Source organism: Malus domestica, chromosome 05, assembly GCF_042453785.1.
Source record: "Malus domestica chromosome 05, GDT2T_hap1".
Lineage (NCBI taxonomy): Eukaryota > Viridiplantae > Streptophyta > Magnoliopsida > Rosales > Rosaceae > Malus > Malus domestica.
The window spans coordinates 39,796,588-39,803,115 of record NC_091665.1 but is presented as its reverse complement, the minus strand read 5'-3'; the positions used below and the strand labels follow the sequence as shown (position 1 = coordinate 39,803,115).

The window sequence follows — 6,528 nt, the reverse complement described above, 5'->3', positions numbered from 1 at the left end:
TTCACTCAGCATATCACCCTCTTCATGCTCCTCCACACACAAAACCTCGTTAAAATCCCTCATGCAACACCACGGCAAGCTAGAATTATCCCTCAGCCTCTAAAGTAAACTCCATGATTTGTGTCTGTCCACCTCAGCCGGATAACCATAAAAGAAAGTAATTCTCCAGTGATTCACATCTCCAACCCCTCCTACCTCTAAATCAATGTGATTAGAAAAGTAAGATCGTAATCAAAGATTTGCTTCCGACTTCCACATGGCACATAAACCTCCTGACTTTCCTGAACTTAGAACTGTAAACATAACATCAAATAGTAACTGTGATTTTAACGTCTTCATATACTCCTTGGAGCTTGTAGTTTCGCATAAAAAAAATCACCATGGGATCTTGATAAATAACAAGTCTCGTAGGTGCCCGAATTGCCTGGAGGTTCCCAAGCCCCTGGGCAATTCCAGCTGATACAACTCATTGGTAAAACTAATTGAAATCAAAATAGCACGTCTCTTCAAACCTGGTAAATCTCCCATCATTTCTTTCTCACGCAAGCCTCTTTTTCCAAGCTCTGGTGGGACATAAACTTGCCGTTTTGGTTTCCTATATCTTTTCCTTTGAACCCCATTGCCTCTTGAAAAATAACGACGATCACCCCTTGGCCCAAATATAAAAGGTGCCAAGTTGAAAGGATCAGATCCCATAGAGTGGGAATAAACCCTTCCACCACCGCTGCCACCTGCACTCACCCTCGTTCCATACCCATCTCCCGACAACATAAGTTCCAAACTCCCCGAGAAAACCTCATTGGCAGGTGGCGCAGCAATATCAATTCCTACGTACCCTCGGTGTGAGCTCAGTCTCAAACAACAGTAAAGGCTTCGATGCTTCTGTCCCAATATCATCAGCTTGGCAATCCATAGATTCATTTAGGCCTCCCTAACTTTCTGCGGCAAATAAGGTAATAGTGCCCTATCATCCACACTACCATGATCATTATGGGTTACGTTCAGATCAGGTAGCAAAGTTCCAATTTGACCCATCTCCCCCCGTGCCAACACTTCATCTGTCTCATCATCCATAAGGCCATCCAAGTCTTCTGTAGGCAGTACAGACATCACCCAGCCTCCTTCAGGATCAAGCCCAAACCCTTTTCCTACAGGTTGTATATAATTCTTCTCCAGCACTTCATTTTGGAACCACCTACCATACGGTTTTGTCCTATCATCCACATGTGTACCATTAAAACGCTCATACTGATCTTCAACATGATCCATCATACCGCATATCAAGCATGTTAACGGTAATTTCTCGTACCGATCATCAATATTTAACAACGTGCCTTCCAGTTGTACGGTCACATATCATCGAAAAGGTTTCCGCACATCTATTCGCACCCTAACACGCAAGATGCGGCCAAACTGCTCCTCCTTTCTACTTTGATCCGTAAACACATATTCCCCCAACAAGTTTCCTAAGAACTTTCCTATTAGACGCGTCATATAGCAAAGGGTAAACCCTTGAATTGAACCCAGAATTCTTGGAAAAATAGTGGGATCGTAGCAGGATACGCCAAATTGTCCGCCTCTCCAAGAACCGACAAATACTGCTTGTTATATAACCATGGTCCTCCTCGTAATATTGTAGTACGCTCCTGCATGGAATTAAACCCAAAGGCAAACCGATTGTCTGCTAAATCAGTCACCACCACATTCGCTTTTGGGCGCCATAAGTTTCTCATCTGTCTTTTGAAACCTTCTTTGTTCATTGGTTTATCAGAGATGACCATTCCCATTAAGAACACTCAGGATGACTTCAAAGCTGAAGCCTCCCTCCTATCCACCACAACGACCTCATTCTCTTCCTCTGTTATAGCAAACCTTGCTACAAAATTGGCCATCATGTCCTCCATTAACATCAATCCTTGCACCACCCAGTCCCAATTTCGAGCACACACTTGGAAGCACCGATTAGAGAACTGTACAATACTTCCCTACATCATGTAGCAAGCAAGAATCGCGAGCGTCAGACCCACGCCTCCCCACGCTGCTACACTGTGAACAGTAGCCGAAAATATTACGAAACCCTAGCTTTCCAATAGTTCGTCGTTGCTCTCCTAAGGTTCGACTTAACAAACATCTCAATCCTCAGTCACAGTCCTCCTATCACTGCCTAACTGTGATCAGCAGCCAGATAAAGCATGAAATCCTAGGTTTCCTATAGTCTCTGATCGCTCTCCTAGGGTTCGCGAGAAACTTAGAGAGCCTTTCAAAATTGTTTGACATTTGTTGATCGTGCAATTAGTGATACTTTATTGATATATTTTTAAATCTAGTTTGTAAATATCCTTTTAGGGGTCAAATTCTTTATAATATATATTTGTGGCCCTTTTATTAGTAAATGAAATATCACTCTTCTTCTAACAATAATAAATAAATAAAAGAGTTTAAACACATGTAATATTTGACGCATGCATGAGATGTCATTTTCTAAAGGGAACTTTAACGAAAAGCACCCGGTACTGTTCACTTTAACGAAAAACCACATTTTTACACTAAAAAGTCAATCTTTGTACTATTCACTTTACCCTTTATTTTGTCCTTATCATTAAAACTCAAAGTTTTCAAACCTTTTTTATTAGTTTTCCTTTTTCTAAAATGATTTTCTTTACATAAATTTTAGGCCTAATTGGATAAATAGTCCCCGTGGTCATAAGGTATTCGGATGATAACCCATGTGGTCTAAGTCTGTTAGGATTTAAACCCCTGTGGTATAAGTCTGTTAGGATTTATGCCCTTCTGTTAAATAATGCTGATGTGGCTCCGGCGAGGGGGGAGCTGGTCTCCGGCGGGAAGAAGAAAAAGAAGAAGAAGAAGAAGAAGAAGAAGAAGAAGAAGAAGAAGAAGAAGAAGAAGAAGAAGAAGAAGAAGAAGAAGAAGAAGGAAAAGGGAGAGGGAGGAGTCGCGCGGGGAGACCGGCGGGAAGAAGAAGAAGAAGGAAGAAGGAGAGGGAGGAGGGTCGCGCGGCGGGGGGGGGGGGAAGGGCAGAGGGCGGGGGGAGTTTCTGGGGTTTTTTTTTTTTTTTTTTTTTTGTAAAAATTCAAGTTTTAAAAAAAATTAAAAATTATTATTATTGCCACGTGGCAGACATTTGGCAGCCACGTGGCAGCCACGTCAGCATTATTTAACAGAAGGGCATAAATCCTAACAGACTTAGACCACAAGGGTTTAAATCCAAATTTTTTTACCACAGGGGCTATCATCCGAATACCTTATCACCACGGGGACCATTTATCTGATTAGGCCTAAATTTTAAATTACAGAATAATCTGTCATTTTCTCTACACTGTCAATTAATGAGATGCCATTTTCTAATATTATTAAATTATTATTGGTAGGGATTGTGTGCTGCTTCCCTTATAAGTTACAAGACGTTTTACTCTTATAGAATATTGTTGACTTTTCTGCATTTATTTTTATTATCTTTTCAATAATTAAAATTTAGAGAATCATTAAAAAAAAAAAACTAATGAAAAAGATTTGAAAACTTTGAATTTTAGGATAAAACCCAACACTAAACCAGTCCAATAAAGATGACCCAAACAATTAATTTTCGATTTTGCCCCTAACGGCAAGTCTCTTGTCTGCCTAATATCTCTTTCGGATCTCTTTGCAATACTCAGTCTCCCTTTCTCTCCATGACACAACGACAACGATCTTTGCAATACTCAGTCTGCTACCTCAGACCCGCCCCGACCCCGACCGACGAAAAGCTTGGCTCCACTGACCTTAATTCTATCTTCCAATCTTTCTTGTCTTGTTGTTTCATTTGAGCCCGTGCCACTCATTTTCGTCTGAATCTGAGAGAAAGGGAAGCGAAGGGAAAGGAAGAAGAATTGCGTCTGAATCCTCTTTTTCCATGCCCGTCGCCCTAACCATCACCACTTTCGTCGTCTCACCTGCTCTCAATCATCATCAGGTACTACTCTCACTCATCTCCTCATTGTCTCCATCCATTGACGTCGAGCAGAACTGCATCAGCATCTACAACAACGTCGTTGGAGTTCTTGTTGCGATTCACCAAGAGGAGAAGGTCTACATCCCGGAGAAGAACTTCGGACATCTTTTGACTAGTAGCAATTACTATGATATGGTGAAGAAGACCACCGGTGGACGCAACGACTATGGCTCCAAGCTTACGAACATCTTCTTCACCGAGTTCATCATCGAGACGACGGACGTATAAGCAGGTATTAAATTGTGGATTCTCTAATTTCTTTGATGTTTAATTTGTGTTTAGGGTTTTAGTGTTTTGTGGAATTTAGGAATTAGCATTTGGTCTTCTATTTTAGGGTTTGATGTGTATAAAATTGTGTATATTAGGTTTTCGATGTTTGGTGGAATTGCAGAATTAGGATTTGGTCTTCTGTTCGTGATTGTTTTGGTCTTCTGTTTGTGATTGTTCATTTGATCTGTGATTTATTGAGGACTACTGTGACTAATTTCTCTATGGGTTTGAAATGGATTTCCAAATTCCGATTGACCAAATATTGCAGCATGATGTAAACATGTACTCTACCTATATGGGTTTGAAATGGATTTCCAATCGATGAGAGTTGATGTATTCATGTACTCTACCTATAAAATTCACATTCTTTCCTAAATGCTCTTCAGTTCACAACATTCACTAGCATACTTGTGTAAGTTTTTATAAAGTGATGCAGTGATGGTAGTTTAGAATGGTTACAACAACAAAAACAAAGTCTTTTCCCACTAAGTGGGGTCGGCTATATGAATCCTAGAACGTCATTGCGTTTGGTTCTGTGTCATGTCCTTACAGAGACCATTGCTCACTTATCACTGTGCTCGGGCCACACAACACGTCACTTACGGGTGACACTCTAACTTTAACGTGAATTTGTTCTGGATTCATTTTCATAAGGATTCGACGTAACCTAGGAGTGCCAGATGTCGACTACCTGACGCCCTCCCCCTCCTCCTTTATCCGGGCTTGGGACCGGCAATGTAAGATAAAATTAAACAGGCGGAGTTGTAGTTTAGAATGGTTACTTGGATATTTTTTTTTGCAAATTTCTATTGTGATATTTTTGTAGTCTGTTGTTTCATGAAATCTGCATAGTTTGTCCGGTTGGGTTTTGTGTACAGTCAAACTGATGAATGCTCTAAACTGTAGGATAAATCTTAGAAGAACAACTTGAAACGGGTCAACAAACTCATGTAAGAAGTTTGCCTATAGGAATTCCCGAGGACTCACAAGTTTTTTCGCGTGCTTGATTCTAGTTCATATAAGTTTCTCCTCAATAGTTAATGATTGTTATGTGTATGAAATTTTCCTCACTTTTCATAGGTGAAAGTGGAAGATGCATATCTTCTTGCATTATAACAAGAAGGCCGTCGAGCATTGCTAGCAGAACCTAAAGTCGACATGTTATGGTTGATGGGCTCTTGCGTTTTCGCGAGGGGAATACAGGAATATGCTTGAACATTGAAGATTTCTTGTAGATATGGCTTTGGGCTCGCCTGCTTTCCTCTTGCTATGTGAGATGCAGTATTTGGCATTCTTATAAGTTGATCTAATACGATAGGATGATTTCGAGCTTACTCGGTCAAATTTTTGTTACACATCGCTTGCTTGTTCGCGTAACTGAACAACCATTTATACATTGAAGTGTTTGCTTGTAGTAGACAGGCAGTGGTGACCCAAAGTATTTGTATTCTCAAATGTCAAGACTACAAATGAGTTGATGCTATAACCTTGAAAACGAGGGTCAACCTTTGCCTTATTTGCTGGTTCTTAAACAAACCTGAAATTAGTGCATTACATGAATAATGATATTTGATCAATTTTTTGCTAGGAACAACTTACAAGAGAACAATAACTTGGACTCATGCGTGTTAGAGGCAAGTGAATTTTACAGGTTGTAAATTGAAAAACTCATCCATTGGCCATTCTGCATTGAATAATGTAAGTGTTTGTTTCCTTGTTTAACAATGCATTGGCAATTTAACTGTTGTTCCTCACAATCGGCTTTCTCAAAATAACCCACACTATTTCTAAAGTGAGCCACTATTTCTTGAACTACAACAAAATAACCCACATAATCCACACTATTTCTAAAGTGAAACACTATTTTTTGAACTACAACAAAATAACCTACTACTTATGAAAGTGAACCATAATAACTCACATTATTTCTAGAACTACAATGTAATAACCCACACTATTTCTGAAAGTGAACCAAAATAATATACATTATTTCTGGAACAACATAATAATCCACATTATTCTGAAACTACAGTATAATCATCTACACTATTTCTGAAAGTGAACCAAACTAACCTATATTATTTATGAAACTACATAATAAAAACCCACACTTTCCCTGGAACTAAAGCATATGAACCCACACTATTTCTGAAACTACAACATAATAACCACATTATTTTTGGAAAGTGAGCCAAAATACGCATACTATTTCTAGAACTACAACATAATAACCCACACTATTTCTGAAA

The 6,528-nt window shown here is 39.4% G+C and overlaps 1 long non-coding RNA gene across 1 annotated transcript; it reads left to right on the top strand.

Moving 5' to 3' along the window:
- Nucleotides 1-3,663: 3,663 nt before the first annotated feature.
- Nucleotides 3,664-5,795, top strand: LOC103435602 (uncharacterized). The gene is made up of 2 exons (XR_003773686.2): nt 3,664-4,241; nt 5,360-5,795. It is a non-coding gene; the product is annotated as an uncharacterized lncRNA (long non-coding RNA).
- Nucleotides 5,796-6,528: the final 733 nt, after the last annotated feature.